At 33.6% G+C, this 14,033-nt stretch overlaps 1 long non-coding RNA gene across 1 annotated transcript; it reads right to left on the bottom strand.

Annotated features, from left to right (window-relative positions):
• Positions 1-579: 579 nt before the first annotated feature.
• LOC123716317 lies at positions 580-9,347 on the bottom strand. The gene is made up of 7 exons (XR_006754556.1): positions 9,139-9,347; positions 7,806-7,965; positions 4,184-4,319; positions 3,596-3,711; positions 3,324-3,415; positions 1,290-1,425; positions 580-817 (listed from the first exon to the last, which is right to left on the bottom strand). It is a non-coding gene; the product is annotated as an uncharacterized LOC123716317 (long non-coding RNA).
• Between the last annotated feature and the right edge of the window lie 4,686 nt (positions 9,348-14,033).

Here is a 14,033-nt window from a genome sequence, read left to right as displayed (position 1 = left end):
AACGTTCTTCCCTTCTATGGATCCGCCCAGAGATTTCACTCGCACAGATGAGCGCTGGGAGCCTAGGGCGCCATCAACATTTAATCCGACTTTGACTATTCCTATATTTTAATAATATATATCATTCGTGCTTAGTTTAGAGGACACATTTACAGTAAAATAAATAATAGTAGAGAGGTAAAGCTGTTTGCAGGGATGGATTAAAAAGCTTACTTACTAATGGTAACATGAACTATAAACATTGTCTCAAAAACGGCTTCTGCATTCGCGCGTAATAAAGTATATAATAACAGTAATACTTAGTATATTTTATAAAATCAACAGAATACACTCTAATTAACAAAAAACAACGATTATACAACTTACAACATCGAAAATGTATCTTAACACTACAAATTATCTTTCTATAATCGACCAAATATACATACGCCAAACATTTACAAAAATTATTTGTTGTTTAGTTTATTCTATACACACGATCATATCGAAAAGAGACAGTGGTTTTTTTTTCGTAATCGATTCTGAATTTTACCACAACCAAATGTGCTAAAGGTGCTCTGCATATTCAGTTACTTGTGTAAAGGGTCCTCTACACGGGCTACATCATTGCCGACTATCGCGAAAATACATAAAACATTTTAATGCAGCACATGGTTGAAAAATCTACTGGGATACTAAACATTTATCGGACATACAAAATCTGTCTACAAAGTCTGAATTGTCATGGGGGCCAAGTGCTAGTGCGAACTGACAGCTATAGTCGGTCTTTGGAGAGGCTGTGTACGTGTCATGATGTTCTAACGAGTCCACACTATTACTATGAAATTGTCAAGTTCATCAAAATATATATAAATGACAAAACAAAAATAGTATTGTCTTTTGTTAACATAGCTCTTACACATTAAGAAAACACTTTTTAAACGGATTGAAGCTATGTATTATTATTAAAAACTTATACAAAACAAAAATATGTATAAACTGACATTTACTGAAGTGGTTTCGAGTATAAAACAATTATTATACTCGAAATACTTCCTTACAATTGTGACGTAATTTTATTAGTTAAAATAAAAGTTAAAAAAATCAAAACGAAAAAAATGGTTATTTAATACATAAAGTTTACTCAAATTATTATGATAAAAAAATAAAAAAGGCAACTTTTTATACAACTCAGATAAAGCATTCCTTATGTCGAATTATGTAATACATTTAAATACCGCTTACAGTTTTAGGTAAATCATGTATTATGTATAGTACTCGCGCAAAAAGCATCTTTTACTATAACTCACTTGGTGGGTCGATTATTATGGGTCGTATTCCAGCGGTAAACTGCCGCAAGCACTGCACATATTGGGGCAATTAACAAACCCCAAAGTGCGATAAAGAACCCTAGCATTGGTGACGGGGACGGCGGAGTGGGTGACTCTGTAAAAAAAATATCAATGACGTTAAATTATCTAAAAATAATTATGGTTTCACAGTAAACCTAAACTTGGTATTCATGCTTACACAGCATCCTAAGTTACCAATAAACGACTTAGTTATAAATTTATATTTCTAAAAATTATTTGTTGTTTAGTTTATTCTATACACACGATCATATCGAAAAGAGACAGTGGTTTTTTTTTCGTAATCGATTCTGAATTTTACCACAACCAAATGTGCTAAAGGTGCTCTGCATATTCAGTTACTTGTGTAAAGGGTCCTCTACACGGGCTACATCATTGCCGACTATCGCGAAAATACATAAAACATTTTAATGCAGCACATGGTTGAAAAATCTACTGGGATACTAAACATTTATCGGACATACAAAAAATATTTGGCAATATAACCCGGCCATACTAGAAATATAGCCGAGTATTGTCTAACCGGAAATGCTGGCTGATGCTACCAACCACACTCTTGCATCTATACATTTTCGCGAAAAATAGACCACCTAGGAGCCTTAAAAGTGTTATGCCACGGTTTGAGTCAGTATATCAATATCGCATAAATTTGAGTGACCTAAAATCTTTTAAATACAATACAATTGATTTCGTTGTTTGAAGTCATTCACTTTGATTGAGGTCATGCTACTTATTATTTTATTTAATGGTTAAGCAAAGTTCTATCCTGCCACATACAAAAATTGACATGTATTTGGTATTTAACTACTAAATTTTTCGTAGTAATAAAGTAAAGAGGATATTTCTGTGCTTTTCACTTGCGTATCGCGATAGAAGGCGTGTTCCAAAATCAAAATAATTAAAAAGTTTAAAAAAATTTTTTATGTAATAGTATTTATGGCCAGATTAGTTATTATGAATAATAGCAACCATAACTTTTATTTTTTATACGATTCTTCCCATTATTATAATATAATCTTTTCATAATTTAAAAATAACTATGTATGACATAAATGGTAAATCAGCTTTTCTATTAAAATATAATATAACATTTTTGAGGTTTTTAATCAGAAATTCTCTCTTTTTAATACATTTTAATTACACAATACTTATACATTTTAATTATAACTATTTTCTTTTAAAAAATAGCACAGCTATTTGGCACGTATTTAATTTAATAAATTGGTCACATTGTATTTATCTAATTTAAGTTTATTGATAATAATATAATATGTCTACATTTCAAAAATGTAGTACTAGCATCGAACATGTAACTTGGCAAGAAGTATATAATGACTCAGGCCAACTTATTGGCCGGAAAATATACGGTAGCATAAGAGGATTGGAAAATTTAAATATGACTCTCGTGTACGTTAGGTCCATGCCTTGCTGCGATGTCCGCGCTACGAGGTGTTACACCACAGTCTACTACGGATATAGTCTGGAAACCATTTATATCTTTAATTAATTTGTATTCGTATTTGGCAGCAAAAATAAATCTTCTTTATCGCTAAAAATGGAAAAACCATATACTGGAACAAATAATCATTATTTGTACACAAATCTAGGAATTATGAAAAAAAAATTGTTGCCTCTATATAACTGTGATGTAAACGAACCATGATAAGTTCGTTTATCTAAGCATCATGTAAGACAAGGCGTTACTCCAATTATAAAAGCAACCAGTGGCCTTACAACCTATTTAGGTCTGGGCCTCAGATTTCAGTATTCTTTCTAACACGCCGTCGACTTATTGGTTTATCGAGTGCGTGGTAAATGCGCACATAGACAGAAGGTCAATTGGTGCACAGCCGGGGATTGAACCTACGAGTTCAGGAATTAGAGCACACCGTCATACTAGGTTTATAAAGTTGTTGAATATACCTATTAATAATTATTTATCACTAAAAGACTTTTAAATAATTGTTTACTCACATAGTTGCTAGGTACGTCATTAAAGTCTCGATTGCCACGAATTCTCAGAACGTCGCTCACAGCAAACATTTCCATCTCTTCTATGTTGTTTCCTGAATTGCAATATTAATATAGCACCACTCTAACTTTTTTAAATTAAACGAAACAAGATTCTTGCATTCAATCGAGAAATAAATTCATAGAGTCAACTTCGATGAAACGTGTAATGTTGTAATAAGTTTAAAGCAAGATAGGTTGAATGTCTGGTAAACTTGAAGTGTTCAATTACTTACCATTGCGTAAGTCTGAATTGTCATGGGGGCCAAGTGCTAGTGCGAACTGACAGCTATAGTCGGTCTTTGGAGAGGCTGTGTACGTGTCATGATGTTCTAACGAGTCCACACTATTACTATGAAATTGTCAAGTTCATCAAAATATATATAAATGACAAAACAAAAATAGTATTGTCTTTTGTTAACATAGCTTTTACACATTAAGAAAACACTTTTTAAACGGATTGAAGCTATGTATTATTATTAAAAACTTATACAAAACAAAAATATGTATAAACTGACATTTACTGAAGTGGTTTCGAGTATAAAACAATTATTATACTCGAAATACTTCCTTACAATTGTGACGTAATTTTATTAGTTAAAATAAAAGTTAAAAAAATCAAAACGAAAAAAATGGTTATTTAATACATAAAGTTTACTCAAATTATTATGATAAAAAAATAAAAAAGGCAACTTTTTATACAACTCAGATAAAGCATTCCTTATGTCGAATTATGTAATACATTTAAATACCGCTTACAGTTTTAGGTAAATCATGTATTATGTATAGTACTCGCGCAAAAAGCATCTTTTACTATAACTCACTTGGTGGGTCGATTATTATGGGTCGTATTCCAGCGGTAAACTGCCGCAAGCACTGCACATATTGGGGCAATTAACAAACCCCAAAGTGCGATAAAGAACCCTAGCATTGGTGACGGGGACGGCGGAGTGGGTGACTCTGTAAAAAAAATATCAATGACGTTAAATTATCTAAAAATAATTATGGTTTCACAGTAAACCTAAACTTGGTATTCATGCTTACACAGCATCCTAAGTTACCAATAAACGACTTAGTTATAAATTTATATTTCGTTTTTTATAAAGTTTTTTTTGTTAGATTAAAAAGTATAATATTTATTTCGGTAATTTCATATCAAACATACAAATTTTGGGATATATCTTAGAAACTTCTGTTTGGCTAACACTTATTTATTGCATATTATAGTAAAATTACTAATTTAATTCATTACGTTACAATTTTACCTTTCTTATTTTCTGCTGGGAGACGCGCAATATACTATATATACCATGGCATTTATACTATCATATCATTTATTATAAATATCATTCATGATTCATTATTATTTTTATTCCCAAATTAGGATAACTAGGTATGTTATTTATAATATAATATGGGAAGAATCGTATTAAAAATAAAAGTTATTGTTGCTATTCGTCATAATAACTAGTCTGGCCATAAATACTGTTACATAAAAACTGTTATTTTTTTTCAACTTTTTAATTATTTTGAATTTGGAACACGTATATTATTTTAAAAACTTATTTCGATTTTGCGCTATTTCATATATTTTTTTTGTTGATTATCAAATTATAATATTGAATGGGCTGTTAAAGAAAATAGGATTGTAGTGATAGCCTTGCACAAACTGGGAATGGAGCCGTCGGTCATATTCCAGACATTTCAAAAGCTTTTTATCAGCCGTATATCGTACTATCAACAGATACAACAACACTTCGACGGTCGAAAAAGATCACGGTCGAAATCACAAAAGATCGGGGCGGCCGCGTGCTGTTAAAGCCAGAATTCGTTGGCTAGAGCCCATTAGGAAGCAAAAAAAATTATCTGTCGCGTATTGTACAACAAGACCTGAAGCTCGGTGCTTATCGTCGATATACAGGACATGCCCTAAAACAAACTTTACAATTAAAGAGATGGAATCGATCAAAACAGCGACAGAAGGTGTTCGCGATACGCAGATGAAAAGCACAGAAATATCCTATACACATGAAAAAAATTTCACGATCAACGAATACTACAATAAGTAAATGTGTAGACGCTCACAGTTCTAAAGCTGCTCAAGTGGTCGGAAAGGTACAACGCGGTCATTTTGTGAAAAAGGAGTAAAAACTTCAGCCAAAGTGTATCAAGATAATAAGTCTTAGATCATCTTGTGAGACCTCTCAGCAATCCACTTTTTAAAAATATACCGTGCAAATTCTGCACCCGGTCACACGGCACGAATTACCCAAGTCTGTCTTGAAACCAACGTTCCGGACTTTATAACAGCTGAAGACTGGCCCTCATCTAGCCCCGACATCAAACCTTTAGACTTCAAATTATGGTCAGTTTTAGAGGACAGGGTCTGCTCTAAACGACACAAGCAGTGGAGAAATTTCCGTTGGGAGCGTAATGTGCGTAAATCCATAGATTCATGGCCAAACAGATTAAAGGCCTGTATAAAAGCCAAAGGTGGCCATTTTTTTATATTTTTTGCCGAGAGTTTAATAAATATGTAGCTATAAATTTTAATAATACATTAAATTACTTCATAAAAAAATGCATTTCCATTGGTAACAGAACTTTTGGCTAGACAATTTATTAGATTTTAGATAAATACATTATCTAAAATCCAATAAATTGTTTTATTATGATTTATAAAAAAAAGTTTAGGGTAATTTATTATTAAAGTAAGTCATAAAAATACACTTCGTTTAAGTGTATGACTACGTAAACAAATTGTAATTAAATGTAGTCTAAAGCTTATTATTAAGACAGAATTGTTAATTATTGTAAAGACTGCAAATTATACAATGTAGTTAAAATTTACAATTTAATTAATAAATTAATTATTCTTTTTAATGCAATACTCAGCAATATTTTTACTATGGCCCGGGATATATTGCCAAATATTTTTTGTATGTCCGATAAATGTTTAGTGTCACAGCCGTATGGCCGGAACGATTGCATTGGAATCGAAAATACGCCAATATTTCTCAAAATTCAGAATCGATTACGAAAAACAGGCCACTGTCTCTTTTCGATATTATCGTGCGTATAGAATGAACTGAACAAAAAAATAAAATTTGTAAATGTTTGGCGTATGTATATTTGGTCGAATATAGAAAGATAATTTGTAGTGTTAAGATACATTTTGGATGTTGTAAGTTATACAATCGTTGTTTTTTGTTGATTTGAGTGTATCCTGTCCGAAAGCAAAAGATTCTATCTCGGGAGATGAAGCCTAGAACCATGACACGTATTTTAACAGATGATGTAGGACTTGTAGCCTATAACAGACGTACTAGTCATTTCTTAACTGATATTTTCAAAAAGAATAGGGTGGTAAAACCGAAACAACTACTGAAGCGCAGTCACAGAAATTTTTTGTTTACGGATGAGATTTTTTTACAATTGAGCAACATTTTAACAAACAATATGACCGTAGTTATGCTCAAAGCTCTAAGGAAGCTTTCCAGTTAGTCGACAGAGTGCAACGTGGGCACTATCCGACTTCAGTGATGGTTTGGTGGGGTATTAGCTATGAAGGACTGAGCCATACTTTATGAAAAAGATATCAAAACATTGGCACAGCTGTATCAAGATACCATTCTTGAGAAAGTAGTGAAGCCCCTTAACAACACCATGTTCAATAACCAACACCTTCCAGCAAGACTCGACGTCGGGATATTTATATCTTCGAGCTTTAGCTCGGTCTACGTAGTCTTGGTTGGAAACGAACGTTTCGGACTTCATCAGAGCTGAAGACTAGCCGTCGTCTAGTCCCGATCTTAATCCATCCAGTTTTAGAGAATATGGCTTCCTCTAAACACTAATGAATAATAATAATGTTAATTTGAAGTCCCTAACACTATCCGTACGATTGGAAGTGAAGAATTTTCCCATGGAAAGAGTGCGTGCTTCTATTGATATCTGGCCTCAAAGTTTAAAGGACATGCAGCCAATGGACCACTTCGAATGATCTTTTTATATTTTAAATTATTTTATATATGTATTAAACGACTAGACTGTAAAAGTAATAAATGTTAATTGCAATAGAATTTTTTTTTTACTTTCACTTAGAAAGCTAACGTTGTATACCTGTTACTTAAAAACCAACATATTTATCATACTATCGAAAATAAAAATATTATTTCATATTGGCGCATCTTATGATATCGTATATTAATTTTTACAAAAACTTTTTACATCAGGCGTAGATAGCCAAATATTGTCGTAGATTACATTTCTGTAGGATACTGTGTAAACATAATTTGCAATTAATGTACGCAATACCAAAAAACAAATTGAGCCATTGATAGATTATTGGAGATTGAACAGTTCTCAAACAAGTTTGCAGTGTATGTAGATGCAGCACTTTGAACTTGACTCCGATGTAATACCTACATAGATATTAGAATTTACCTGTTAATCGATTACGTGAAACAACAGTATACAAGGTAGAGATCGCGCTCCTTCCCTTCGCATTCGATGCGTACAGGATGAGAAAATAATGGGCTCGTGCGCTCTCAGGGAGACCAGTTACCGCCAGAAGTGATATATTTGAGGTAACGTTTGACAGAACCTAAAAGAAAAAGGCACTAATTGTAATTATGGGCAGTTGAACAGTTTTAGTCTAGTGCTTATTGAACTATAAGTTCACGACCTTACATCAATGGAAGCATCCTCGTAAAGAAAACATTGTAGTTACTCTATAATTTCCTATAGAGACAGTGATACTGTTCCCAAAGACACTTAACGTAAATAGACACACACAATCCGTAAATCTGTCTCTCTCTACTTGAGTGAGCGACGAAAAAAAATGATATAATTGTATTTATGAGTACAAATAAATGTAACTTGATCAATTCAATTATGATTTCCATTTATCTACTTCTCTATATCCATACAAAATATCTACCAAACAAATAAAATTAAAATTTTCTTTTGAAAAAGCAACCATTCCATCAGTATTTTCTTATGACGTTGTCACGTTCAACTATCGTCAGTAAACCGGCTTTACAGGCAACCGATTTTTATATAGTGCAAGGGTATAGGTGTAATATTCATATTTTCGTAACAGTAAAAGAAAAATGTAATTTACTAAAAACCCTAGTTTCTCGTACAAACAAATTAAAATAAAATTCGTCAATAAATTAAACACCATTGCAAATTCATAAATACTAGACGACGGCAACGCCGCGCATTGTTGTGCTAGTTAGGTAGGATTGAAAGAATACCTACGAACGGGACGTAAATATTATCGCTAGTTTACTTGGGTCGAAATCATGAACACGATGGTTTGTTTTTTAGATGTTCAAGTTCAAGTGTCGTATGAATTTTTCAATAACTCAACTATACCTAATGTGTGCCGTGTAGCCTATGATAAATGTATCTTTGTAATAAATTTAACAGGTTCACGTTTGATTAAATTTGGTTAACTCACGTTTTTAAACTTAATATAAAAACCATACGTAGCATCATATGATTTTGTGATCTTTACACAAAATATAGTAACATTCCTAGATGTAAAGTGCAAGCACGAAGCGGGCCTAGTTTTGAACTAGAACTGTCGGCGATATCAAATAACTTTGTGTATTGTTAAAAATATGTGTTCTAACATGAGTCGATCTACTTTATGTTGCATGAACAACGATAATTTTGTGTACTTATTAAATAACCTGTAGCGGCGAAGACAAAGAAAAGTAGGCCGAGGTGCAAGTGGAATGCGGCGTAAAAATATTGAAATACCACTCACCTATAGTCCTCCGTCTCTTCACCTGTCTCCGTGGGAGAAGATCACAAATTATAAGCACAAAATAGCGGAAGCGTAAGAAAACGAAGCGCAAGCGTAAGCACACGCGTGACGTCGCGTCGGCGGTTTAGTCTTCTCTAAGGCTCGGGAGCATGTGTAATGGTCCCCTCCTCCTACACTTGAAGATAGTAAAAGAGAAAGAGTGGTGTTTAGGGAATTGGTGCGGTAAGGACAGAAAATGTGAACAGAGAGGACTATAGGTAACTGGATGGCGTGAACATAACCCGTTATCGTCTTTAGAAAAAAATGCACTTACAATATTAAGGTTTTAGTAAGAAACTTATTGCTGTTTCCGAGAAGGTTTTTTATTCCTTTTTAAGGCACTTCACTTTAACGGTTACCTTTCAGTGATGTGTAGGAACATACTATTTGTTGTTAGCAAGTATTAATTCACATTTATTTGTGCATATAGTTTATTGGTGTTTATACCCTAGGTTCTTAAGCTACTACCACCATTATCATATCACTTATTAATTTTTACAAATGACATCTTCTTTATTCGTAAAAGTTAGGATTATTACGCGTGCATAAGGAGTCGGCACCTACGCATGGACAAATTACATAACCAATTTCGGTTACAGCGACAAATCGACTGAGAGGCCTAAAAGTATGAAGGGCAGGGGATGGCCAACGCAGGTTGGCCCTTCTTTTCGCACAACAGCTTTGCTTAAAACGGCAACGCCTCTTGTAAAAATTGTATCCATTTTATTATCAAATCATTAATTTACCAAAAGTTTGGTAATCATTAGATGTTATACCAAAAAATAAGAAGGCAAGATTTGACAATCTATGGAATTCTTTAAAATATATAAGGGTTAGATTAACATAATTTACATTAATTAATTATGTCCAAAATGTAACGACAAATATTTCATGTATTGATAGGACTCTATACAAATAAAGTAATTAAAACAATATGAACGTCATGATCATGTAACAAATAAAAATTAAAGTAAACTATCACTACATTAATATTCGCTTAAAATATATTAGAGATAGAACTTAAAATTCTTAATAACTGAGAACGTATATACTTACATTCATAGAAGGTAGTTCCAGCACCTCCATATGGAATACCTGAGTAAGACCTCCATCGAAGCCTTCTTGACACTCCACTTGCAGAGCTGTAACGCTTCGATTCAACACTGAACAATTCCGTAGGTTCGTTGGTAAAGCTGCAAGACAGATTGTAATTAAAATATCAATGCAATAGTTATTAAATGACATATTTAAAATGTAATTTATAGGCACAGCGGTTTATATGTAGCATAAGGTAAATAAGTAAAATCGACATTTATTATATTCCTCGAGACTGTAGTGAATGTGACATTCTAACTATTTACACGCTGTCAATCATCACATCACTGTCTACAGTTAACATTCCTTCGTAGATGTTTTGCATATACGATATAATTTTTTATAAGAATAACGATACAGAATTATACTAGGATATGTCTTAGTATATGACTCTTCGACCTATGTCCTATTATGAATGTCGTAGCAATGATGGCACTACTGTCAGCTGCCATTGTCATTATATGTCACAGAGCTTATAAATTAAAAACATCAAAGTCAAGTTAGTTTAAAACCATTTAAAGGTTTACTTCTTTACTTATACAAGTGGTTTATTTGATTTGCCTTTTGCCTTCGATTTGATTAGTTCGATGAAACGGTCGTAGTAATGGGAAGCCTCTAAAGTCGAAATTAAACGACAAATTAATTATGATATAAGAATTGCTGTCGTTAATATTTTTAATAATTTATTTGCTTCTATTTTACTCCTGCTTTTATTAATATTAAAGTCGCGCTTTCAAGTCGGTTTTTTATTATTTTATCAAAAAACATTACATTTTATAGTTACATTCTAAAGGTTGTAAACATACAATAGGCAACGAAACATTGAGATACAAAGACGATTGCCTTGAACGCCCATTACAGTTATAACCTCTTCGCTCTCCAAAATTGTGGAAGCCATTATTTACGGCCAGCATCTGAGGTAACTGGATGCGATTAGCGTTTATTTTGTTGGAACTAAGCAACATTCATTGCTATGAGGTCGACAGCACAGGGAATATTCTTTACACTGGTCATGTAGGTATTTCCCGAGCAGTTATCGATCACTACCAGAACAAACTTGTGAATGAAGTCAAAATCCTTCTACGCGCAGTACAATTCAGTCTCGGACTGAGGTCAACTAAATCTATTCCAATTTAACCCCAAAAAGACACAAGTCTGGGCATTATCCGTAATGCCGTATCCAAAAATACCCTTTGTCGCTACTCCTCTTTTCGAAGACACTCTTCTTTAAGCTACAGCCAGTATCGGAAAACTTGGCGTTGACATATCGAACGACGTTCAGTTTTGCGGTCATTTGGATGGAAAGGCTAATTTAGCCTCCAAGAAGCTTGTTGTGGTCAGCAAGGCAAGACGGTTCTTCACTTCGGGCCATTCGGGCAATACGAAACGTGCTGAGTTTTTTATCATCGGACGTCGAGGAAGAATACGACGTTGCATCCGTATTACCTTGACGTCCGTTGTTCCACAACCGAGTGTTTTTAAGGCAGTTTTTGCCACCACTTTGTGGAACCAGCTGCCCACTGAAGTATTTTGGTCTATTAGGGTCCATCAATTCTTAAAAGGCCAGCAACGCACTGGCAAGCCCTCTGGAATTGACAGTGTCTATGGGCGCCGGTATCACTTAACATCAGGTGTACCCGCCCGTGTGTACTTAAAAAAAAACTTAAATTATATTAAGAGTTGAGTTGAGATTGTCAGTAACAAGTTTTTACCAATAGATTACTTATATATACTATGTATGTATACATGTTTAGATTTCACTTAATGTGAAAACTATCCAAATTTTGAGCCATCAACATCAAACTTTTTTTAACGGTTGGGACGATATATTTTTTATCAAATAGAATAAGATAATAAATAGATTCAACCTGTGCTAGATCATGACCATTTCTTATGATCCTCATGGATGTGTGTGAAATATTTAATTTCAAGGAGGTCCAATTAACATGCTTTCTAAATACCGAGTCCAGCCACAAGTTCTCCTTCAAATGAAAATGCATTTTTTTTTAAATTTATACCTACATATTTATTAAAGTCTCAGCAAAAAATAAAAAAAAACCTTTGTGTTCGAAATAGCCACCGTTGACTTTTATACAACCTTTAATCTGTTTGGCCTCGAATCTATGGATTTACGCATTGTTTCCAAGTGAATTTCCGCCACTGTTTGCTCCACAGATTTTTTAACAGACTGAGTGACAATGTTTCGTGTAAAGCAGGTCATGTCCTCTAAAACTGACTTGATTTGAAGTTTAAAGGGTTGCGGTCTGGGCTAGATGAGGGCAAGTTCAGCTCTTATAAAGCCAGGAACGTTGGTTTCAAGCCAGGCTTAGGTACTTCGTGCCTTGTGACCAGGTGCAAAATCCTACTGGAAAGTCCTTGGTATATTTTTAAAAAGTGTATTGCTAGATGTTGCACAACACGATCCAAAACTGTATCTTGATACACTTTCGCTGAAGTTTTCACTCCTTTTTCACAAAAATGTAGTTTTGTGTCTTGATAAGACACGCCCCACTAAACCATCACTGCCGCAGGTTGATGACCACGTTATACCTTTCCGACCACTTGAGCAGCTTTTTTAGAACTGAGAGCGTATACTTTATCTTATAGCTTATTGTATTGTTATTCAATAGTGAAATTTTTTTCATTGGTAAAAGGGGCTATTTCTGTGCTTTTCGTGTACCGTGACAGAAGGCGTTTTGATTGATCCACTCTCTTTAATTGTAAATATTGATTTAGGGCATGTCGTGCCCGAAAAGAACATATCGACGAAAAGCACCAAACTTCAGGTCTTGTTTTATAAAACGCGGCAGTCCTAGCGGGAATCTTCATTTCTCGTGATAACATTTTTTTTTTGCTTCCTAATGGGGTTTTGACGAATTCTGGCTGTAACAGCATTAACAGCCTTTGGAGTTCTAAAAGCACGCGGCCGCCCCGATCTTTTCTGGTCTTCGACAGACGAAGTGTTGTAGTATCTGTTGATAGTACGATATACGGCTGTAACCAAGCCCAAGCTCCATAGCCACTTTGTGCAAGGCGACCACTGCAATCTTATTTTATGTAATACCCCAATACATATTGTAATTTAATATTAAATACGAAAAAATGGATCAAACTCGAAAGAAGTTTTTAAATAATATACATGTTCCACATTCAAACGAATTGAAAAGTTTTTAAGTAACATTATTTATGGCCAGACTAGTTATATATGGGCCTTCAGGGCGCCATTTATATTACGCGCACAAAATTAGTATAACAAATGAAACCAGACTTACCAATAACACAATTAGGGAACTGATAAAAAGAAGGGAATTAAGAATTTGGAACAGTTTTCTAAAATAATTAACTACAAAACTGTGATTTTTATAATAAATACAACAGCCCTTAGTGGAATTTACGTATTAAACTACTAACTCGTCACCAAGCTCTTATTAAGCACTATCCGGTGTTGACAACAAACATTGGAATCATCACTAAGATAAAAATTGATGTAGATATTTCAGTTTGGTGCATAAATATATTTATTGAATTTATTTTGAAGTTTGTATGGAAGAGCTGAGAACCCTGACACAGGTATTTTGTTACTTAAAAGGGTTCCCAAATCTTACACATTATAATGAATTGTTGTCAAATTAATATACACATTTTTATTTTTATTATAAAGTCCGTTGTAGTTTTAATTTTATATTGCTAAAACTATAAAATGATTCTTAATCATACCCTACATAAACGGTACTCGAAATATGAAAAGAAACAAATTTATC

The sequence above is a fragment of the Pieris brassicae genome, chromosome 11 (assembly GCF_905147105.1).
Source record: "Pieris brassicae chromosome 11, ilPieBrab1.1, whole genome shotgun sequence".
Taxonomy (NCBI): Eukaryota; Metazoa; Arthropoda; class Insecta; order Lepidoptera; family Pieridae; genus Pieris; species Pieris brassicae.
The sequence above is the reverse complement of the archived record's forward strand: the minus strand, read 5'-3'. Positions and strand labels throughout refer to the sequence as shown.